Source organism: Lithobates pipiens, unplaced genomic scaffold (assembly GCF_037356315.1).
Source record: "Lithobates pipiens isolate NorthernLeopardFrog02 unplaced genomic scaffold, aLitPip1_a1.2 Scaffold_13, whole genome shotgun sequence".
NCBI lineage: Eukaryota > Metazoa > Chordata > Amphibia > Anura > Ranidae > Lithobates > Lithobates pipiens.
In genome coordinates this window covers 130,272,596-130,298,223 of record NW_027507718.1, presented here as the reverse complement: position 1 = coordinate 130,298,223, position 25,628 = coordinate 130,272,596, and the positions used below count along the sequence as shown (strand labels likewise).

Genomic DNA, 25,628 nt, shown 5'->3' with positions numbered 1-25,628 from the left:
ACATTACAAGGTATTTAGTAAGAGTCATGGTGAGTTTTTTGAAGTTGTAATTTTTTCCCACAATTCTTGGGAAAATTAAGAAATTGATTGTTTATTTTTTTTACACAAAATTGTTATACGTTATTTCTCTCACACGGCACATGCATAGTTGCAATGACACCCCAAAATACATTCTGCTTCTCCTCCTGAATATAGTGATACCACATGTGTGAGACTTTTGCACAGCCTGGCCACGTACAGAGGCCCAACATCCAAGTAGCACCGTCAGGCATTCTAGGAGCATAAATTACACATATAATTTCCTGACAAAACAATCACATTTTGAAGGCCCTGGAGGACCAGGACAATGGAAACGCCCACAAAATGACTACATTTTGGAAAGCTAAAACCCCAATGTATAATCTATGAGGCATAATTTTTTTTTACACAAAGTTGTCTATTTATAAGCTCTTTCCAACACGTAGCATGTACATAGCAAAAATAACACCCCAAAATACATTCTGCTACTCCTCCCGAGTATCCACATGAAAAATCATTCTTGCCAAACCAATCTATTACCCTTCTATGAGGAGGTGATTTGCCATCTAGATAATGGAAGGCCTGTAGAAGTGGTGTATCTGGATTTTGCAAAAGCATTTGACACATTTCCTCATAAACATTTACTGTACAATGTAAGGTCCTTTGGCATGGACCATAGGGTGATTACATGGATTGAAAACTGGCTACAAGGGTAAGTTCAGAGGGTAGTGTAAATGGGGAGTACTCGGAATGGTCAGAGGTGGAAAGTGGGGTCATCCAGGGTTCTGTGCTGGGACCAATCCTATTTAATTTGTTCATAAATGACCTGGAAGATGGGGTAAACAGTTCAATCTCTGTATTTGCAGATGATACAAGCTAAGCAAGGCAATAACTTCTCTGCAGTATGTGGAAACCTTGCACGAAGATCTGAACAAATGAATGGGGTGGGCAGCTACATGGAAAATTAGGTTTAATGTGGAAAAATGTAAAATAATGCATTTGGGTGGCAAAAATATGAAGGCAATCTACTAGGGGAGATCCCCTGGGGGAATCAAGGATGGAAAAGGACCTGGGGGTCCTAGTAGATGATGGGCCCAGCAATGAAATGCAATGCCAAGCTGCTGCTAACAAAGCAAACAGAATACTGGCATGCATTAGAAAATGGACTAATTTGAGAGATAAAGCGATAATTCTGCCACTCTACAAGACTCTGGTCCGGCCTCAGCTGGAGTATGCTGTCCAGTTCTGGGTACCAGTTCTCAGGAAGGATGTACTGTAAATGGAGCGAGTACAGAGAAGGGCAACAAAGCTAATAAAGGGACTGGAGGATATTAGTTATGAAGAACAGTTGCAAGCAAAAATGCATATAAAAGCAAAGGAGAAGGCCAGAAATGTAAGGGTGCAATAAGGATGGCTAAGATAGAACATGGAGACACATGGAGGAGAACAAAAAAATCCCAAGAAATTATTTGTATGTAAACAGTAAAAAAAGGGAGGACAGGCCATATTGGCCCCATAAAGAATGAGGAAGGACATCTGGTTACAAAGGATGGGGAGATGGCGACGGTATTGAATTTATTCTTCTCCTCAGTCTTCACAAGGGAATTTGGGGCTTCAGTAACCCAAACTGCAGTGTCTATCCTCATGATACAGCACAGGAAGCACCTCCATGGTTAACAGAGGGCAGAATTAAAATTAGACTTGGGAAACTTAACATTAATAAATCACCGGGACCAGATGGCTTGCACCCGAGGGTACTTAGGGAACTCAGTCAAGTAATTGCCAGACCATTTGCCTAATTTTTACTGACAGTCTACTGACTGGAATGGTACCAGCTGATTGGAGAAAAGCCAATGTAGCATCAATATTTAAAAAGGGCCCAAAATACATCCCTGGGAATTACAGACCAGTTAGCCTAACATCAATAGTATGTAAACTCTTGGGGGGGGGGGGGGGTGATAAGGGTCTATATGCAAGATTTTAGAAATGAGAACGGTATCATTAGCAGTAATCAGCATGGATTCATGAAGAATCGTTCTTGCCAAATCAATCTATTAACCTTCTATGAGGCGGTGAGTTGCCATCTAGATAAAAGAAGGCCCATAGACGTGGTGTATCTCAATTTTGCTAAAGCAAATTTATAACAAAAGGTCTAATCAAATTAATGGAGTGGGCAAATACATGGCAAATGAGGTTCAATGTAGAAAAATGTTAAATAATGCATTTGGGTGGCAAAAATATTAATGCAATCTATACACTAGGGGAAGAACCTCTGGGGGAATCTTGGATGGAAAGCACCTGGGGGTCCTAGTAGATGATAGGTTCAGCAATGGCATGCAAAGCAAACAGAATATTGGTATGCATTAAAAAGGGGATTCATTCCAGAGATAAAACGATAATTCTCCCACTCTACAACACTCTGGTCCGGCTGCACCTAGAGTAAGCTGTCCAGTTCTGGGCACCAGTCCTCAGGAAAGATGTACTGGAAATGGAGCGAGTACACAGAAGGGCAACAAAACTAATAAAGGGTCTGGAGGATATTAGTTATGAGGAAAGATTGTGAGCACTGAACGTATTCTCTCTGGAGAAAAGACGCTTGAGAGGGGATAAGTTTTCATTATACAAATACCATACTGGTGACCCCACAATAGGGATAAAACTTTTTTGCAGAAGGGAGTTTAACAAGAATTGTGGCCACTAATTAAAATGAGAAGAAAATAGGTTTAACCTTAAACTACGTAGAGTCTTCTTTACTGTAAGAGCGGCAAGGATGTGAAATTCCCTTCCACAGGCAGTGGTCACAGTGGGGGGCATCAATAGTTTCAAGAAACTATTAGATAAGCACCTGAACGACCGCAACATACAGGGATATACAATATAATACGGACATATAATCACACACATAGATTCGACTTGATGGACTTGTGTCTTTTTTCAACTTCACCTACTATGTAACTATGTAACTGAACTTATTGTCTCTGGAGAAGAGACGCTTGAGAGGGGATATGATTTCAATTTACAAATACCACACTGGTGACCCCACAATAGGAATAAAACTGTTCCACGGAAGGGAGTTTAATAAGACGGGGCCACTCATTAAAATGAGAAGAAATTAAGTTTAACCTTAAACTGCGTAATTAGATAAGCACCTGAATGACCACAACATACAGGGATATGTGATCACACAGATAGGTTGGACTTGGACTTGTGTCTTTTTCAACCTCACCTACTATGTAACTATGTAACATTCGTGAGACTTTTGAATGTTTAATTTTTTTCCAGAAGTTTTAGAAAAAAAAATGAAACCGCATTTGTTTGTTTGTTTTTTTATTACACAAAGTTGTCCATTTCAAGACACAACACATAGCATGTACAAAAATGACACCCCAAAATACATTCTGCTACTCCTCCTGAGTATGGCGATACTACATGTGTGAGACTTTTACAAAGCCTGGCCACATACAGAGGCCCAACACTGAAGTAGCACCTTCAGGCATTCCAGGAGCATAAATTGCACATCTCATTTCTCAACCACCTATTACATTTTTGAAGACCCTGGAGCACCAGGACAATGAAAAACGCCCACAACCCCATTTTGGAAAGCAGACACCCAAAAGTATAATCTTTGAGGCATGAGTCTTTTGAACGGTTTCTTTTTTTTTCTAGAAGTTTTTGGAAAATGTGTAAAAAATGAAAACGCATTTTTCTTGCACACATTTATAAGAAATGTATGCATAGCATGTACATAGCAAAAAAACACCCCAGAATATAGTCTGTTAAGTATGGCGATACCACGTGAAGACTTTTACACAGCCTGAACAAAAATATTACAGCGCACACATGCAAAACTAACATTTACCACCCTTCTGACCAAATCCTGTTGGGTGGAGCACCCCACTCCCTCAGTAAGTACCACTCATTAGTGACCTGTGTCATGGTGGAGACCTCATGTTCTCCCATATAGAGGGGTATAGCTCCCATGGTTTAGAGAAGCAGGATCTCCTAGTCTATGGATAGTGTAGGACCCACTAATCATGGGGTACTGTGTCGCAGTAAGTGGGCTTAAGCACCGTATAGCAATATGGTGTGACCAAATCCCCATATTTTTTGATGTTTTCTGAAAATGTCTAGGTGTTTTTAAAAAGCCTTGCTGGAGGTAAATGTTAGGTTTGCATGTGTGCGCTGTAATATTTTTGTTCTGTTGTATGGTCTTATGGCAGCACCATCTTTATGCATTTTTTTTAGGGGGTGCCCCCCAAATATCTTGTTTGTCTATTGTATGGATTCTGACCAAATCCTGTTGGGTGGAGCACCCCACTCCCTCAGTAAGTACCTCTCATTAGTGACCACCTGTGTTATGGTGGAGACCTCATGTTCTCCCATATAGAGGAGGATAGCTCCCATGGTTCAGAGAATCAGGATCTCCTAGTCTATAGATAGTGTAGGACCCACTAATCATTGGTTACTTTGTCGTATTAAGTGGGCTTAAACACCATATAGCACTATGGTGTGACCAAATCCCCATATTTTTTTATAATGTTTTTTGAAAAAAAATTAGTTCTGTTGTATGGTCTTATGGCAGCACCATCTTTATGCATTTTTTTAGGGTCCCCCCCCGCAAATATCTTGTTTTTACACAGCCTGGCCACATACAGAGGCCCAACATTGAAGTAGCACCTCTGGACATTCTAGGAGCATAAATTACACACAAAAATTCCTGCCTATTACATTGTTGAAGGCCCTTCATATTTCTAACACATACTGTAGCATGTACTGCACATACCAATTATACACCAAAATACATTCTGCTGAGCAAAGGGTAAAGAAAAGATTACTTGCAGTTTTAGTAATGTAGGGGTCCACAGAGGAGAACATCGGTCCAGGTAGCAGGCAGGAACATGGACAGCGACAGCAAAACAGGAAGCAGGCAGGAATGCTGTCCATAGTCAATACAGCTATAGATGTCAGCACAGTCAAAGCATTGGTCCAGGTAGCAGGCAGGGATGTGGTCAGCAGCAGCGAAAGCATCCTCCATGCAGCAGGCAGGAATACTGTCCATAGTTGGTACAGGCAGCAGGCAGAGATATGGTCAGCACAGCCAAAGTATATGGGTCCAGGCAACAAGCACGTGGTCCATAAAGTCCCGGGTCAGTGCAGGCAGAGATATTGTCAGCACAACTAAAGTATTTGTCCAGGCAGCAGGCAGGACCATCTAGCTTAGGGCCTCATTCAGGAAAGAATGGAGACAGGGGGTAGAGGCTTCTCCCACCCAAATCACTTTGAAGCCTCCAGACTCCAGACCCCGTTCTGGGAATTACAAAACAAAGAGAAAACCAAAAAAACTTTTTTTCTCAACTCAGAACACTCAGAACAAGGGGCAAAAACATGGTCAACAGGCCTAGGTTAGTGCCGGTAAAAGGCAGAAATAGACAGCAGTCCAGGGTCAGTTCACGTGAAAAGCAGAAGCATGGTGGATAAACAATGCAGACGGCAGGCAGAGGCATAGTCGATAAACAGGCCAGTGTCAGTTCACATGGAAGGCAATGATATGGTTGGTTGAGGCACCAGGGAAATATTCGGAACAGAAATTGAAAATGGGGAAATGGCAGTGTCTCAGAGTGTGATAGCATCTGAAGCATTCTCCGATGCAAAGGCCAGGTTGGGGGGACATGGGGGAGAATGAAAACTGGTGTCTTTCCTAACTCCTCTTTTGGTGCACACCCGAATTCTTTTTTGGCGTCTTTTTCCAGTTGTTGATGGTGGAAGATTGTCAGGAATATGGCGCTCATGCAGTCTGCTGACACAATCGGAGCGAATGCTTTCTGGGGGGGGGGGATTCTTGTTGATAGATCAGGGCAGTGACAATAAATTTTAGGAAGGTGTTGCATGTTTGTCGATTTTTGGTGATGAAAGCACTATACATGGCCAAATGAAAAAAGTAAATTGCGACATTTTTGTATAACAGAAGAGTGACTTTTGTGTTTCTACGGCTGCAACATTTGATCGTTTAAATACACCCCCCCATGAATTTATTGTACTCGTGGATACAGGAAGGCTTTTGAACAGGACCACGTCTTCTGTGAATCTCCACCGAGGTGTCATCATGGATGGTGGACATGATGTCTACATCTTTCCTATCCCTCCACTGCATGGCCAACACTTCCTTGTTTCTCAAGCTTTCAGATTCCCCCTTTTGTAGCATTGTGGTGACTAGACACTGTGGGAAACCCTTGCTGTTTTTTTCTTGCTTTACCGCATGCTAAAGTATTCTTTAGGTATAGGTGGCGGAAAAATGGCAAACTAGTATAATAATTATACATATAAATGTGATACACCTTTTTTCAAGGTCATTTTCCCGCTTATTCCCATGTACGGTGGACACTCAGGGGGCTGGAGCCTTTGGGGGCGGGAGTCTTTGCCTTCGTACACGTGGAAGGCATGCGTATATCAGGTGGAGCTTTTACAGAGCTTGTGAGCTTCAATCTGTACCTCGCCCCAGTGGCTGTGCTCCAGCCACCAGGTTCCAGTTCAGGGATGGGCTGCGGGTGCCCGGTGATTGGATGAACAGGGGTCATGTGCAGTGGCAGGGCTGGATTGCTCTGGGAGTCCCAACTCCGCCTTGCAGTTTGAACCGCCGCTGTCTCCAATGTCCCTCCTCTGCTCCCTCCTGTCCCCCCACTTACCCTCAATGTCCCTCCTGTCCTCTCATGTATACTCAGTGTCCCTCCTGCCCCCCAATGTCCCTCCAGTCCCCCACTTATCCTCAATGTCCCTCTCGCCCCCCTCAATGTTCCTCTTCTCCCCCAATGTCCCTCCTGTCCCCCACTTATGCCCAATGTCCCTCCTGTCCCCCCAATTATCCTCAATGTCCCTCTAATGTTCCTCCTGTCCCCCAATGTCCCTCCTGTCCCCCACTTATCCCCAATGCCCCTCCTCGCCTCTCACTTATCCCAAATGTTCCTCCTCTCCCCCCACTTATCCTCAATGTCCCTCCCGTCCCCTCAATGTCCCTCCTGTCCTCCAATGTCCTCAATGTCCTCCTCCCACTCATCCTCAATGTCCCTCCCGTCCCCCCCGAAAGTCCCACCTGTTCCCCCAAATGTCCCTCCTTTCCCCCAATGTCACCCCCTCCTCCCACTTATCCTCAATGTCTCTCCAATGTCCCTCCTCTCCTCTCACTTATTCCAAATGTTCCACCTCTCCCCCACTTATCCTCAATGTCCCTCCTGTCCCCTCAATGTCCCTCCCTCCTCTCACCTATCCTCAATGTCCCTCCTGTCCCCCCCAATGTTCCTCCTGTTTCTCCTGTCCCCCCACTTACCCCCAATGCCCCTCCTCTCCTCTCACTTATTCCAAATATTCCTCCTCTCCCCCCACTTATCTTCAATGTCCCTCCTGTCCCCTCAATGCCCCTCCTTTACCCTCAATGTCCCCCCTGTTCCCTCAATGTCCCTCCCCTCCTCCCACTTATCCTCAATGTCCCTTCTGTCCTCCCGCTTATCCTCAATGTCCCTCCCATTCCCCCCAATGTTCCTCCTGTCCCCCCCACTTATCCCCATTATCCCACTTATCCTAAATGTCCCCCCTTCCCTCACACTTATTCGAAATTTCCCTCCTCTCCCCCCACTTATCCCCAATGTCCCTCCTGTCCCACCACTTATCCCAAATGTCCCCCCTCTCCTACCACTTATCCCTAATGTTTCTCCTCTCCTACCATGTATCCCCAATATCCCCCACTTATCACAAGTAACCCCTCTCTCTCCACATATCCCAAACATCCCCCCACTTAGCACCAATGCCCCCCTCCCCCACTTAGCACCAATGTTCCAACTCTCCCCTAAGTTAGAAACTAGCACATTGTCTGTCCCCTTATTTAGCACCAATGCCCCATTAACTTAGCACCAATATCATTGCCTATACCCCCATATTGCACTAATGCCCCCTCTCCATACCTAACAACATTGCACTCCTGCTGTAAGCTGTAGCTGCACTTCTGTAGCAGCCTCTCCCTCTGATACTTTGTAGGTGGGGAAGAGAGGATTTGGGGGTGAGAGGAGAGCTCTTACTGGTAGGGGAGTTGTAAACTGTCCTGTGAGACCTGCATTCCTAAGCCCTGCAATCTGTACATAGGACACTCATGAACTCTGCAGTGCATTCTCTAAGCAGTGCACTTCTGAACTCTGCTCACTCTGCGTAGCGCACTCCTGAACTTTTGAACTCTTCACTTTGTATGTAGTGTACTCCTGAACCCTGCACTCAGTACATAGGACAGTCCTGATCTTTGCACTCAGTGCGTAGTAGAATCTTAATCTTTTCTCTTTGTATTTAGCACACTCCAAATCTTTGCACCCTGTACGTAGCGCACTACTGAATTCTGCATGGTGTACGCAGTACACTCCTGAGCTCTTCACTCTGTATGAATTGCACTCTGAACTCTGTACCTAGCGCTCTCCTAAACTTTACGCTCTGTATATAGGGTGCTCCTGATTTTAGCATAATCTTGATCTTTGCACTTTGTATATACCACACTCCTGATCTTTGTACTCTGTACGCAGTACACTCATGAACTCTGTACATACTGCACTCCTGAACGCTGCACTCTATGCAGAATGCATAAGTAGTATTTAGCAATGCTCCATTAAGACTCTCCCACTCTTAGGCGGTAGTGGTGTGGTTAAGTTCCTGCACCTATTCTCAAGAGAAAAAATGCCCTGCCTATAGAATGACCACAGTCTCTGACCATCTCCTGTATTATGTCCGCAGTCTCTGACCATCTCCTGTATTATGTCCGCAGTCTCTGACCATGTCCTGTAGTACATCTGCAGTCTCTGACCATGACCTGTAGTACGTCTGCAGTCTCTGACCATGACCTGTAGTACGTCTGCAGTCTCTGACCATCTCCTGTAGTACGCCTGCAGTCTCTGACCATCTCCTGTAGTATGTCCGCAGTCTCTGACCATCTCCTGTAGTACATCTGCAGTCTCTGACCATCTCTTATAGTGTGCCTGCAGTTTTAGAGTGTCTCCTGTAGTATGTCTAGCACTAAATAATATGCACAACCCTTATGTCTGGTTTATTATTAGCTGCCTGCTCTGCTGTATATAGGTGCTCCTTGTTATTTACAACCTAGACCCCTGATTGGCTGCCCGCAGCCTTTTATTATTGGTTGATACTGAGAAGATATCTCTTTGACTACTGCAATCAAAGAGATACCTCAGATTGGCCGCCTGCAGCCTTGTATTATTGGTTCAATCAGAGGCTCAGGCTGTGAGTGGAGGAACCTGGGCCCCCATTCTTGGGTGGTAAGAGCCCACAGGTTAGGGGGCGCAAATTACTTGCCTTGCCCCGGGTGCTGACAACCCATGCTACGCCACTGCCTCGCCCGAATTTTATATAATTGATCAAAGTTGGGATGATTTCGGGGGGGGGGGGGGGGGGGCACTGCGAGTTATCACCGAAATGCAGGAAGCGCATTATAATGTAATAGCGGGACCTGGGCAGACATAAAATTTACATGTGGTGGATGGGGTTGGTAGACCAATATGCATGTACTTAATTTTTTTGTAAGCCCCATGTTGGTGTAAGGCCTAAAACAAATTTAAGCTTATGCACGGTTAGGGGTCTCCATTCAAAAGGGCGGGCATAGCTTGAGCTAGGAATTTATTCCCTTAGGTTTGAATATTGACTTTGATTTGAACTGCTTTATTTCCAACTATTGAGCTACTTCTTCTGAACACGAGAGAGTTTTAAATCTGAATTTTCTTTTTTTTTTCTTCTCTCACTTAATTTTATTGATGGTTTTCTAGTCTGATTTTATGAATATAAATATATTTGATTATATTATAAGTAGTAATTTTATACAATTTTACTGATGATACAGATTAGTGAGAGCTTGTTTCTTCTGGTTTAGCCATTCCCAGATACCTCTGCTTTCACCCTCATTTACATATATCCAGCTCATTATTGAATAGAAGGATGTTACCATGGTTACTAGTACTATTTAAGCAATTGTTTGTTATTCAGCTCCAATAACCATGATTAAGTCACGTGTGTAGTGACGCAATGTGTAGGGGGAGGAGCTTATTGACGTCACTTCCGTTCACGGCTGCGACTAGTGTTCTGACATATAGAGTCCGGCCATCGAAAAGTGTCCGCTGCGCTCGGCTATTTTTATTCTAACTCTATGTCTACTTAGATGGTGGGGCTAAAACATGGACTCACGGCGCAGGCGCCGCTCATCTTTGGCTATTTTCGGAATGTGGTTGTCCTGTGTACTGCACATGCGCAGTACACAGCGGACACTATCCGACGGGGACCGTTTTTATTGCTGTATTTTTTGATAAATACATACTGGATTTTTAAACGATAATACACCATGGAGAATCTCCTTTTCTGTTCCTGATCCTCTGGACATGGAGACCTTCTTTTACAGGACAAAAAGGTCACAGAGATTAAAGGAAAATTGGAGTGATCCTTTGCCCTGGAGCCACTAAGGAGGAGAAAGTGACTGCACGGTTGTCCACTGATGCATCATCTGAGCCGTGGGGGTCTTCCGTGAAGGTGAGAGGCTGGTACAACTGGGGGAGGATTCTAAATATATTCATAGTAGTACTTTAGATTGGACTCCCTTATCTGTCCCTGTCCCCCTCATCTCTGCTTGCTTACATAGAAATTAAGAGACTGAACATTTCCTTGAATCACCAAACTTTTTGGATGCATTTTTTGATGGGAACTTTTTTAGACTGATTATTGATGCACTTTAAATATTGGAATATGGTTGTTTTTAATAATTGAATAACAATAAGAAGATGTGATGCACTTTATACACTGGACTTTATTGCACTTTATTCACTGGATCAGATTTATTCACATTTTGAATGTTTTATTTATAACTTTAATTGTTTGTGAATAACTGTTTTGTGCCAATACAAAATTTCAGGAGGAATCAGTATATTTTAAAGCACATTTGCAAAAATGTTTTTATTTTATTTTATTTTTTTCCTGAGTTGTTAGTGCTACTATTTATACGCAGATCTATTGGTGCCGGTAACATTATAGAAGTTTAGCTGCTTTCCACTTTATAACAAGCACTTTATATGAGAGTACTATTTTCCACAATGTTTTCACATTTCTTATATAGCTTTAATTTATTGTCAAACACTTTGTAGATAGCGCATTAGTAGTCTACTTTTTCAATTATCTGACGGGATGATGGGTACTCTGATGGGATGGATGGATGACAGGTACACAGGTGGGATGGATGTCAGGTACTCAGATGAGATGGATGGATGACAGGTACACAGGTGGGATGGATGTCAGGTACTCAGATGAGATGGATGGATGACAGGTACTAGGATGGAATGATGACAGGTCCTCTTCATTCAGGGGGGAAATCTGGGCACAGTATATTCACAGTAATGTGTAACTCGCTGTTAACCATGATCTCCACCGGAGAACCCAGTAACCAGCGCTGTGTTTAAATTTGTGACCGGTTGTGGTTGGACACAGCTGGTCATGCGGTCATGTGGGGGACCCGCAGTACCGTCGAGAACCAGAGATGTCATATTACGCCCGTCCAGGATGGGAGAGCCCTCCTGTGGATATCATTTGACTATACACCGGTACTGAAGTGGTTAAATTGTTGTCTCTGAGCAGGAAAATATCTGCGCTGAATGTAATTGGCACACTGTACATTTAATAGAACTGTCTGGAGTTGACAAAACTGCACCTACAGGACAATTATAAATTCTCCCATCATAACATGAGTGTAGATGCTATGACGGTTTGTTCTCTGCCATATTGTCATGCATGCACATTTTTATTTAAATGCAGTTTAAAAAAAAAAAAAAGGTTTAGTTAACCAACATACATTAAAGGAAAAACTATACAACACACATTCACTCTAAATAAAGAATGATTCCAAGTGTATACAATACAATCACCACTTAAAGTGGTTGTAAACCCTTACAATCCACTTTCTGCTACAGGCAAGCCTACAATAAGGCTTACCTGTAGCTACCCCGAATATCTCCTAAACCCGCACGGTTTAGGAGATATCCCCTGTATCTGCATGTGCCGACATCATCGACACATGCGCACTGAAGCAAACGGCACATAAGTGCCGCTTGCTTCAGTAAGTGTGCTGTTACCTGCGGCTCCCGCGTGCATGCGCAGGAGGGACATCATCGCAGCTCCGGCCAATCACAGCACCGGAGCCGTGATACCCGGCAGTAACTCCAGGGAGAAATGTCGCCAACCAGTGCTGTGTACGGGCACCGCATCGGGGGCTTCGATCTCAGGTGATTATTACATTATGAGCTAGTATGCATAGCATACTAGCTAATTATGCCTTTGTCTTGCAGGTCTTTTTTTTTTCCATGTGGGTTTACAACCACTTAAACACTGATTGTACAGCATGCCACAAACATTACAATTTTGATGAGCTACAGCAAGGCATTTTCAACATCAGCCAATGATTTGTCTATTTAATTTGATCAAAAATGATTATTACCTAAAGTGCTCATGTACTCAGACTATGGAAATTAAAGCGTTTACATATTCTTGACAAGCAGAAAAAGAGTTTGATAACAATCCATGCTGACCCCTCTAGCTGCTTATATTGTGAAGCAATTCATTCTCAAAGATATTCAAAGAGTACAACAAGGAATCTAAAGTGGTTTTCTAACAGCTGCTGTTAGGCTGACTATACAATTTTCTTATTCAATTTTCTTTAGATTTACCTTCAACTATATAGTGCAAGGGCCTGCCTGATTGCTTACAAATTGAAAATGTTTAGGTTTGACCTCCAAATGTGTATTGGGGGTTATTTACGAAAGGCAAATCCCATAGGCAAATCCATTTTGCACTGCATGTGCACTTGGAAGTGCAGTCACTCTAAATCTTAGGGGTAGATCTGAAATGAGTGGAAGCTCTGCTGATTTTTTTTTTTTTGATCATGTGCAAGCTAAAATGTTGTTTTTTTATTTTCCTTGCATGTCCCTCTCAGATCTAGAGCAACTTTACTTCCAAGTGCACTTGCAGCGCAAACTGGATTTTCCTTTAGTAAATAACCCCCATGGTGTTGGTAAATCCTAAAGGAATGTTGTAAAAGTAAATTGTATAATGTATGGCTGGCCTTAGTTTACAATAGATCAATGACAGCCTGCCAAGATTATGATACAATAGAAATTGTTTGTAAAAAAAAGAGCTAAGATTTCAGTGCTTCTGTTTTGAAATGAAGCAAATGAAGGGCTTGTTTTTAAATGCTTTTACTGCTTGTTCTGAATATAGAAATATACAAATAGTTTCAGCTTAAGAACAAACCTGCAGACCCTATCTTGTTTGTAACCAGGGGACTGCCTGAACTTCATTGTACATAGTCTAGATCCAGATTTATTCGTAAGGAAACATATTGGCTGTCATTTGAAGACTTGGTTCTGAAAATGTTAGTTGCCTATCTCAGTACTTTCTGAGTCCCTGACCTGGAACAAGTATGTGCATGTGAAGCCAGAGGGACACTTTCTGTAGGTCAGTGACCAAAAGTACTGAAGCCAGTGAATCATAATGGCAACCAGGAGCATTGCTATGTCTACAAAAGATCTGATGCTAGAGCCCATAGCAATGTAGTAAAGAAAGTCATACGCTTGGGCAGGCATACACATGTATATAATATGCGTGTGTGTGTGTATATATCCCCAGAGAGCCCCCCCTTACATTAGGATCCCCAGAGAGCCTCCCCCTTGCATCGGGGTTCCCATAAAGCCCCCCCCTTGCATCAGGGTTCCCAGAGAGCCCCCTACTTACTTCAAGATTCCCAGAGAGCCTCTCCTCCCCTTGGGGACCCCTGCAGAGACTAGGGGCTATGGGCCCCAGATTCGGGGCTATAGCCCCAAAAGCCACCCCCTAGCGACGCCACTGATGGCAACCAGGCAACTAGCAATTTTAAAATTTAAGCTCAGCAACTGCAGCCTCTTTGTTTCCTTTAACTTCAGTGATGTCTATTACAAGATTAGCTGAAAACAATTGTGAACCCTTTGGCATGGTGAAACAGTTCACATATATGTAATTCCAAGTGAATTTTTATGGGATGTATTATTCTATATACTGTATTATACGTATACAGGATGTCTTGCCCTCTGCTATTCACAATATTTAGGCTTTTATATATGAATGTGTCCAGTGAGTGTCTGAGTGTGACTACTGGTGCGAGGACTTCATTCCTGGTAGGGAACAGTATAAAATAAAAAACAGTGGTATGCCATTATAAGAAGATAATTACAAAATAGATCTGAAAATATGTATAATTAATTGGTGAAGCTTTGTTAAGTTTTTTCTCAATATAATACTGCCAATCAGATGTAATAGCCCTCATCTGATAAAGGTCTCAATTATAAAAAGAAAAGCAGTTGTACTTAGCTACCCCTCAGCATCTTATTACATTTCCCCTGTGCAACGATGGTAATTTAGGATGAAACCCATTAGATTGTTTCTGACAACAGCCCTGTTTCCCCTTAGTCTCTGTTTCCAGAACTAAACTAGGATAACTAATAAAGAATCCCTTTTCTCCATGACATAATATAACCGATAACTTACAGAAGTGCTGTCACACTTGTGGCCAGTTGTCCTGGTAGGGTGCCTTTAAATATCCTGAATGCTCTAGAGAATGTATAAGGTGACACAAACATAGGTCTGCCAACCCATATTTATAGCCAACCTTCATATGCAAATGTGAACAATGCTCACCTGAGTAAAAGAAACTACTCTTTAAAATACAAGAGTTCTGTCATGGGAAATGTCACGGATATCCTTGATTGTATAAGGTAAATGGAATAGCAACTTTCAATGTACAGTGCTTTAAAAGAGACCGACATATTCCATTGGAATATTATTTAGATAGAGTGGTGACTCTAGTGTCACTGACGTGTTCAGTAAGGAGATGGTGCAATAGTTACAGACAGTGAAAATAAAAGACGTCTATTGTTGCTGATCATACAGAAACTAGTGATGATTGAAAAATGAAGATGGTAAATAAAGATTTATTTGCTTAACATTAACTATTACATCTTTCCACATCTGTGAATAAGAGATCATTTTTACATCATTGCAGCTAAAAGGGCATTTAAAACTGTAGTGCATGTCTAAAAATCTGTGGACACTGGCAGTGGAGCAACTAACCTTAGCCCATCATTAGGGATCTTAGGACCTCTACAACCTCTTCCTGCAAAACCCTCTCTTCCAGGAATGTCTAAATACTCCCTATGCTGGCCAAGCTCCTCTATTCCTTGCCTATCTGCTCTACACAACCTTTTATGTAACTACTTGGGAAGGAGTGAAGGGAAATAAGACAGAGCCAATTGAGTGATAACTCTGAGTCTGATGGGGCTACTGACCTCACATCCAAAATGTCTGTACAAAGTAGCAACCCCAAAGCTTTGGGATATCTACACAACAAAGCTTTTTACAGGTAAATATCATGCTTAAAATAAGTTAAATCCATTCATAATCCTATGGGAAATTTTTTGTTGCTATAAAATGGTATGGACAGGATCTCTTTAAGATGGCACCATTTATCTGATCACTCATTCTGGAGACTTGCCTTTATACATTGTTGTATATAAGCATTGGATCTTTTATTTAGAAATAATTAAGCTAGAGGCTCTTAAAATGAGAAAAAAAACACAAACACCATGTTATTAGTAATGCTGCTAATCTTACTGTCTTATGCCAGTAGAATTTTTGAGTCACCATTATGCCACAATGAAGAAGCAGATGCCAAGTACATTGTGGAGAAACACAGATGCATTTTTTTAAGTAAATGTGATAACACTTTAGACATTGTTGCCTTATGAGGAGTTTATGAGTAATCTCCATTAGCAACTGGGAATATTTGCATTCTAGATGTGTATATATAAGTTTAGGATAAGAAATAAAGAATGTTTATAGTAAATGTTAGGTTAACTTGGCTGGATGTGAGCAAACACATGAACAGACTTTTCGCTTGAGTATGTAATTCAATTAACAGTTCCTTTTGGCTTAAATGTATGCTAAGTGTGTGTTAGGGAGATGCCCTGTTGTTTACCTAACTTGGTATTCAAAGGCCCAGGAAAAGATACCATTTGAGTGTATAGTCGGTACAGGGTCGAATTAATTTGCTAGATAAAGGCTTGTGTATTCTTCCGTGCTAATCAACCATTTATCCATTTCAATGGGTGTTTGATATGCTAAAAATATTTATTTGATCTGTTCAGGAATGGACAATTTACCCCGGCTATGACTGTTCATAGTTAAGTGCCCCATTCAAGAGGAGACTTCCTCTTTAATTAAGTTGGCTTCAGACTAATTATCACTAACACATTAACCCAAAAGAGGAGGTGCTATTGAGGGGAAATTAAGTTATAAGGAAATTGACCAATCTTGGAAGAAATACACCCGGGGGAGGAGAGGGCTAACCAATCAGGGTGGTACTGTGCAAGTCAATGAGAGATGGCCCGTTATTAGTGGGACTCACAAAAAGGTAGATGGTAGATGAAAATTGACCAGGGCCCGGACCATTAAGATAGGTAATTATCAGATCATCTCCTAGCACTTAAAGGTATACCTGCTCGTCATATGTCTTGTTTTGTATTGTGATGAATATAATCTGTATTCTTGTATTTTAACCTAATATTGTACTCCCTTGCTTAAGACTATAGATAGATATTTTCTGTGTATTAGATAGACCTGTAACGTACTAATGCTATTATGTTAAAACTTTTCCTCCTGGTCCATAGAATTCTCATTTAACCCATATCATATCTTGTGATTAATAAATCAGAAATATAGATTTTAAAGGTTAACAGTGGTGAATAGGGATGAGCCGAACACCCCCCTGTTTGGTTCGCACCAGAACCTGCGAACAGACCTAAACTTCGTGTGAACTTTAGAACCCTATTAAAGTCTATGGGACTCGAACATTCACAATCTAAAGTGCTCATTTTAAAGGGTAATATGCAAGTTACTGTCCTAAAAAGTATTTGGGGACCTGGGTCCTGCCCCAGGGGACATGGATCAATGCAAAAAAAAGTTTTAAAAACTGCAGTTTTTTCAGGAGCAGTGATTTTAATAATGATTAAAGTGAAACAATAAAAGTGTAATATTCCTTTAAATGTGGTACCTGGGGGGTATCTATAGTATGCCTGTGAAGGGGCGCATGTTTCCCGTGCTTAGAACTGTCCCTGCACAAAGTGTAATTTGTGCAGGAAAAAAAGTCTTTTAAAATCACTTGTGGCTATATTGTTGGCTCCCCGTAATACAGAGAACATTCAATGAGTGTTCTCTGTATTAGCCGTCAATTCATTCATTCATTGATAAAAAAAAATTGACGTGGGGGTCCCCCTAAACACCCTTCAGGTCTGGTATGGATATTAAGGAGAACCCCGTATCAAATTTTTAAAAAAATTGACGTGGGGGTCCCCCTGAAAATCCATACCAGACCCTTTATTCGAGCACGCAACCTGGCAGGCCGCAGAAAAAGAGGGGGGGACGAGAGAGCGGCCCCCCCTCCCTCCTTAACCGTACCAGGCCACATGCCCTCAACATTGTGAGGATGCTTTGGGGGTCTGTGACCCCTCAAAGCACCATGTCCCCATGTTGATGAGGACAAGGGCCTCATCCTCACAACCCTGGCCGGTGGTTGTGAGGGTCTGCGGGTGGGGGGCTTATCAGAATCTGGAAGCCCCCTTTAACAAGGGGACCCCCAGATCCCACCCCCCCTGTTTGAAATGGTAAGGGGGTACAAAAGTACCCCTACCATTTCACAAAGAAAGTGTAAAAATGGTTAAATAAGACAAAAACACTTTTGAAAAATTCCTTTATTAAAAATAAAAAAAATAAAAAAAAGATTCCAGCGGTGCTAATCCACTCTTGCTATCCAGGGATGGGTGATCATATCCAGCGACGGGGGATCTCTCAGTCCAGCGCTGTCCATACATCCGTCTTCTGTCTCCACTCCGGAGACACTGCGGGGATCCCAGCGCTGACATTTCTTATATTAGGAGGGCGGGGCCACCCGTCACCTGACCCCGCCCCTCTGACGCTGGTGAGGGAAGCCAGGGGTTCCCCAGTGACGTATGGGTGGTTTCCGTTACATCAGAGGGGGCGGGGTCACCCATACGTCATTAGGGAACCCCTGGCTTCCCTCACCAGCGTCAGAGGGGCGGGGTCAGGTGACGGGTGGCCCCGCCCTCCTAATATAAGAAACGCCAGCGCTGGGATCCCCGCAGTGTCTCCGGAGTGGAGACAGAAGACGGATCTATGGACAGCGCTGGACTAAGAGATCCCCCGTCACTGGATATGATCATCCATCGCTGGATAGCAAGAGTGGATTAGCACCACTGGAATCTTTTTTTTATTTTGTTTATATTTAATAAAGGAATTTTTCAAAAGTGTGTTTGTCTTATTTAACCATTTTTACACTTTCTTTGTGAAATGGTAGGGGTACTTTTGTACCCCCTTACCATTTCAAATGGGGGGGGCCGGGATCTGGGGGTCCCCTTGTTAAAGGGGGCTTCCAGATTCTGATAAGTCCCCCGCCCGCAGACCCTCACAACCACCGGCCAGGGTTGTGAGGATGAGGCCCTTGTCCTCATCAACATGGGGACAAGGTGCTTTGAGGGGTGACAGACCCCCAAAGCATCCTCCCAATGTTGAGGGCATGTGGCCTGGTACGGTTCAGGAGGGAGGGGGGCCGCTCTCTTGTCCCCCCCTCTTTTCCTGCGGCCTGCCAGGTTGCATGCTCGGATAAAGGGTCTGGTATGGATTTTCAGGGGGACCCCACGTCAATTTTTTTTTTTTATTTGATGCGGGGTTCCCCTTAATATCCATACCAGACCTGAAGGGTCTGGTATGGATATTTAGGGGGACCCCCACGTCAATTTTTTTTTAAATTTGACACGGGGTTCCCCTTAATATCCATATCAGACCTGAAGGGCCTGGTAATTGAATTTAGGGGAACCCCACGCTTTTTTTTTTAAACTTCTTTTTGCATTGATCCATGTCCCCTGGGGCAGGACCCAGGTCCCCAAACACTTTTTAGGACAGTAACCTGCATTTCTCCCATAGACTTGTACAGAGTGTTCCGGCTTTTTGAATTTGCCACGAACTGCACAAATTGTTCACTGTTCGCTGAACAGGCAAACAGGCAATGTTCGAGTCGAACATGAGTTCGACTCGAACTCGAAGCTCATCCCTAGTGGCGACCAACGAAGACAAATACAGGACAGAAAGTACTTAATATAATACCAATATTTGTATATTAGAGATTAGGCTATTAAGGGAATTTAAGATGAGTCAGTTTATCCAATCTATATAGGGAAAAATATAGGTAAAATATATACTGTATATATACATTTTTTTGGTTTTTATTAAGTGGGTATAAGATTAACTCTAAGGAGAGAATATACACCACAGGTTATTTTATGGTAAATGTAATAGGGAGGAAGTACAGAGCGGGAACATTTTTGTTTTGATTTTGTTGTGGTTGTTGGAAAGAGGACACTGAAAGAGTGATCCTTGATTTTGTGAAAAAAAAAAAAAATATATATATATATATATATATATATATATATATATATATTATTTAAAAAATGCCAAATTTATTGTGTTTTTTTTTATTTTTATTTTTCTCTCTGAATTTTTTTTATTTATATAAAAAATATATTATTTTTTTTATAAATTTTTTTTTTTGGTCACTGGTTAAGGCCTCTTTCACACTGACGTCCCGTTCAGGCCCGCCTGTCAGTTTTTCAGGCGGACCTGAACGGATGCTCCATAGAGGTCTATGGAGCGTCGGATGTCAGCGGTGACATGTCCGCTGACATCCGACCCGCCCCGATCCGAAAAAGTGTAACGGAGGAAAAAGCTATTTTTCCATCCGTCTGCGGATCGGATCGGGTGACGACGGGCACTGCGGTCCGTCATCATCCGATCTCCCATAGGGGAGAGCGGCGCTGTGACTGATCCGTCCCTGTGCAGTGTGCAGAGACGGACCGGTCATCTCCCTGCTCAGCGGGGATCGACGGAGTGATCCCCGCTGAGCAAACGGATATCCACGGAGCGGATCAGAACTGATCCGCCCCGTGTGAAAGGACCCTTAGTTCTATGCTGTATTTCAAAAACTTGCTTGTTTTTGAAACGTGTTCATAGGTTGGGTTGTTATTTAAATTGTATGACCACTAAAGGAATAATATTGCTTTAGGGCAGGGCTCGACAAACCCCAGGCGCCAGGTCGCCAATGCGACCAGAAATCGCCACCTGGCGCCTAAGCTGCCACCAGCCCACTCACTATCGATGCCCCAGACATGCAGCAGCATTAATACTGACTGCCGTCCTCCTCCCTCCTTCACACTCTGCAGCACCTCGCTGTGTGTGAAACTGACACGCAATGGAGAGAGGAGGATCTGTCAGCCTGACGTCGGGGTGGGCGGGACCCGGCCGGGGTGGGGGCGGGACCCAGAGAGCTATCAAACACCAGCCAATGGGATCTGGGCGGGCCGCTACATGTATGTGGTCCGCCCCTTTTCTTAAGCAGCCCAATCGTTGGCTGGTGTTTGATAGCTGCTGAGTCCCGCCCACCCCGGCCGGGTCCCGCCCACCCCGACATCAGGCTGAAATCTGACATATCCACCTCTCTGTTACTTGTCAGTTTCACACCCGGCAGGGTCCCGCCAGCTCCTCTGTTACATTTCAGTAACAGAGTGCTCCGTGTGAAACCTGCCAGTGCCAATCAGTGCCACCTGCCACCAATCAGTGCCACCTGCTAGTGCCAACCAGTGCCACCTCCAATCAATACTACCTGCAACCAACCAGTGCCATCTGCCACCGCCAATCAGTGCCAGCGCCAACCAGTGCCACCTGTCAGCGCCAACCAGTGCCGCCTGCCAGCACCAGTGCCACCGCCAATCAGTGCCACCTGCTAGTGCCAACCAGTGCCACCGGCAATCAATACCACCTGCCACCACCAACCAGTGCCACCTGCCGCCAACCAGTGCCACCGCCAATCAGTGCCACCTGCCACCGCCAATCAGTGCCAGTGCCAACCAGTGCCACCTGCCAGTGCCAACCAGTGGCACCTGCCAGTGCCACCACCAATCAGTGCCACCTGCCAGCGGCAACCAGTGCCATCTGCCACCGCCAATCAGTGCCCCCGCCAATCAGTGCCACCTGCCACCACAAATCAGTGCCACCTGCTAGTGCCGACCAGTGCCACCGCCAATCAATACCACCTGCAACCACCACCCAGTGCCACCTGCCACCACCCAGTGCAAGTGCCAATCAGTGCCACCTGTCAGTGCCACCTGCCAGTGCCACCGTCAGTCAGTGCCACCTGCCAGTGCCGAGTACCACCGCCAATCAGTGCCACCTGCCAGTGCCACCTGCCACCGCCAACCAGTGCCACCTGCCAGTGCCAACCAGTGCCACCTGCCACCACCTACCAATGCCACCACCAACCAGTGCCACCTGCCAATGCCAACCAGTGCCACTGCCAATCAGTGCCACCTGCCACTACCAATCAGTGCCACCTGCCAGTGCCACCGCCAATCAGTGCCACGCCAACTAATGCCACCTGCCAACACCAACCAGTGCCACCGCCAATCAGTGCCATCTGCCAGTGACAACTAGTGCCATCGCCAACCAGGGCCACCTGCCATCACCAACCAGGGCCACCTGCCAGTGCCAATAGTGCCACCTGCCAGTGCCAATAGTGCCACTTGCCAGTTTCAAACCAGTGTCACCTGCCAGTTCCAACTAGTGTCACCTGCCAGTGCCAACTAGTGTCACCTGCCAGTGCCAACCAGTGTCACCTGCCGATGCCATCTGGCAGTTCCACGTGCCTTCCAGTGACAACCAGTGCCACCTGCCAGTGCCAGCCAGTTCCATCTGTTGCCAGCCTTACTCTTTCTGGTCAGCCCATACCCCTGATGTAACAGCGTTTCAATGGAGTTATTGACTGGGTGCTCCATTGTGAGTTAGGGATAGGGGGTGAAAATGAGTGGCCTTACCCCGGGAGCTGAAAAAAAAACTGGCTCCTAACTTTTTTAACTGGCTCCTAAATTCAAAGCAAATTTGTCAACCCCTGCTTTAGGGACAGTTAAACTAACTTACAAAATAATTTGTTTTTCTTTTTAGTTGTGTTTGTTTTTATTATTTTTTTTAACTGTGGGAATTTACGAGCAGTAATATTCTCATTGTTGTCTAAGTACAAAACTGTGCAAGTTTTGCTACTGAAGCTAATCTCTAAGTTTACGGAACACACTCTCAAAGCTCTTGTTTCTATTGTCCCCTGGGTCTATTGCGTTGCAGGTGTAGGCTCAATGCTATGGTAAGTATAATTAGTGTTTCCCCACTAATATAAAAGAGTGTTTTATTGTGAGCTGAAAATATTGTTTTATTTTTACTGTATTTTCTGCATTTTTATTTAATTTGAGTTTGTTTATTTTTTATTGTTTCCCTCCTTCTATACGGTAATCTCAAAGTGACTGTATAGTACAGGGGAACAGTTAACTTAATTTAGCTTACAAATTGTGCATTGTATAGATTGGTAATGGCTGCCATGTCCTGTCTAGAAAGTTTTGTAGCAACTTAAACTCTTAAACAGAAGAGCTATGAATTTGCCTGTGATGCTAAGTTAAAAGCATCTCCTTGGACTTATGTCCAGGAGTTATTTGAGGAACAAGCTAAAACAACCAAAAAAATAAGCTCAAAAGTCTAGCCTTAGCAGGCATGTATGCGACTTGCATGTCTATGAATGCTAAAATGCAGAAATTGGAAGATATAGTCTATAATAAAAATATTACAATTGCTGAGAGGGAAAAAGAGAATACAGCTTTACAGAACCAGGTACAAACATTAACTACCAAATAGTTAATGCCTCACAGGGGGAAAATGTTAAAAATGTAAAAGTGGGCCAAAAAGAAGTGGTACAATATAAAAGCATGCAAACTAAAGTTGAGACTGACCTGGACCACATAACTACTGCATACAAAGTAGTCCAAAATCGATTACATGAAGCTAAGAAAGGAACATTTATAGATCACACACATTGCACGCAAACAGAGTCACAGTTGCTACAAACAATTTCAATCCTTAAAGGACAGGCGGCTGTGGCCAGCAGATGCGAACAAGGTAATGCTACAGCACCTACTTGTGCCTATGAAATTGGGGACACTGAGGAATATGAAGAGTATTGGGGAGAGGAAGACATGGGTTCCAATTCTACATTTGCTGTGGTGATGGGAGAAATCGCAGAGCCACAAGAAAATCGAGAATGCACCATTGTCATAGACCCACCAGACAATGGGGACCAGCTATCTACGAATGAGGAGCATGACAAGTTCCCCATCATGGGTAGGACCTAGATTTTTTTGAGGTTTGATAGTGAAGGAAATGAGGTGATTTCCAATGTATAGCCAATTTAACCTGTAAAAACCCTTATGAGTGTGTCGGATTTCATTGGCAAAATTAAAACGAATGAACATATTACTTCACATGCAACCAATGTACAACAGAGGTGTGAGCTCTTAGGTGTGAGAAGTCCTAGTGACCAAGTTAAGGTGTTACAATTAACCCTTGACGCCTACACCTGGAATGCACTCCCAGATCAAATTAAGGAAGGCAAAGGGAGCTATAAAGTAACCGTGGCAGAATTGCAAAAAGTCATAAACCCCTCAGCTATAGGTTTGATGGTGGCCTGTCAAATTAAACAAAGTAATGAGGAAAACCCTTTAGTTTATGCCAATAGATTGTGGGCAGCATATAACACTAACAATGGTAAAACCACTAGAGAGGACATGGAATATTAGAACCTATTGATACACAATGCCCATCCTGCTATTCAAATAAAATGTGAGCATTTGATAGTTCCAAGAAAACACAGCTATGAGGAGGTGATTGGATTAATACATAGATCATTCCATGCCATCCAAGCATATAAACAGCACAGGCTTAAGGAAAGAGAAGAGAAACAGCTGTTTAGGAAGGTGGCTGCAGTACAATGCAGGACTACCACCGTAGAAGGCCCCCATGCCCCAGGAGAATCCAATCCTCCATACAACCCTAACTGGGACAAAAGTTTACAAGGGAGGGGGAGGGAATATAGGGGGAAGTCAGGTTATAGAGGGAGAGGCAGAGGAAGAGAAAACTCTCATAGTCACCCATCACAGGGCAAGCATGTCAGTGAGACAGAAAGAGCTCCTACTTATGCAGAGTTAACAATTACAGGCCTTTCAAGTAGGCCCTGGAAAGGACGTACAGGTAGCTTCCCAGACAGAGGCTGATCACCGTCAATGGTGACAACTACAAGGCCCCAAAATTTTAACACCTATTTCTTTGGATAGGTGTGGGCGCCCTGTAGTGTCAGCATTGATTAGGGGCCATCAATGTACCATGCTTCTAGATACAGGGGTGGCCATATCGATTATGCATGACAAATATCCCTTAAACTCAACACTATCTTTAGGAAAGACGTTGAATCTCCAGAGCTTTGCTGGACATAATGTTGAGTCTGCCTTGTCCAAGCCACTGACAATCCAAATTGGTGAGTTATCCCTAAAACAGCTATTAGCATTAATGTGTTTGCCAAATGAAACCAGCCTGCTGGGTTCAGACTTCTTAATTCCCAATGGATGTATATTGGATCTGACCAACCTGTTACTATTGCAAGGGGTTCCAACTGATCAGGGTAGCACCATAGTGATACCTGATTCTCACACAATTGCAGCCATCAAACGCAATGATTTAAAATATGACATACTGGAGATCATTACAGATCACCCAGAACATCAGCTTCTGCAGCCTGTGATAGAAAGACATCAGGGATCCTTTGCAACACACAAACATGACTGTGGAAAAGTAAATATGGTAATACACATCAGTGGGCCAGACCCAGTTCCGCAAAAACAATACCCCTTTCCAAAGGAAGCTATCAGCTACATACAGGAAACCATAGAGTCACTGCTTGACCAAAAGGTCATCAGACCATGTGTATCCACAACAAATGCGCCAATATGGCCGATTCGCAAAAATACTGACAATTCGTGGAGATTAACAATCGATTACCGCAAATTGAACAGTGTTACACACAATTGCGTCCCCACAGTTGCATCTGTCCTGGATGTCTTGAGCATGTTGAATCCCAAACACAAATATTTCACAGTGCTGGACATATCAAACGGTTTTTGTCATTACCCTTGTCAGAAGAATGTCAACACAAATTTGCATTTACGTTTCTGGGAAAACAGTATACTTTCAATTCTGTCCCTCAAGGATTTCATAACTCTCCTACATTATTTCATGCAACCATGAGAGATATTTTAATTTCATAACTCTCATAACTCTCCTACATTATTTCATGCAACCATGAGAGATATTTTAATTGATTTTTCTTCTCCAAATAATCTTTTCCAGTACGTTGATGATTTGTTGCTAGCCACATGCAACAAAGAAGAGCATTTACGGCTATTGGAGGAACTTCTGCAGATCCTAGGAAAGGCGGGACTGAAGTGTAATCCCATTAAGGCACAATTGTTGAAGGAATCTATGTCTTTTTTTGGGATTACAGTGACAGCAAACGGACA

General features: G+C 43.5%; 1 protein-coding gene across 3 annotated transcripts in view; it reads right to left on the bottom strand.

Moving 5' to 3' along the window:
* LOC143974320 (acetylgalactosaminyl-O-glycosyl-glycoprotein beta-1,3-N-acetylglucosaminyltransferase-like) overlaps positions 1–25,628 on the bottom strand; it is a 311,622-nt gene that overhangs the window by 48,201 nt on the left and 237,793 nt on the right. The window contains exon 1 of one of the 3 annotated variants that reach the window (XM_077475569.1): positions 14,611–14,731. The exons of the other annotated variants lie outside the window; for them this stretch is intronic. The gene's annotated coding sequence lies outside the window, so the exon portion shown is untranslated. Of the gene's footprint in view, positions 1–14,610; positions 14,732–25,628 lie in introns of those variants that run through there. 3 annotated transcript variants of the gene reach the window in all.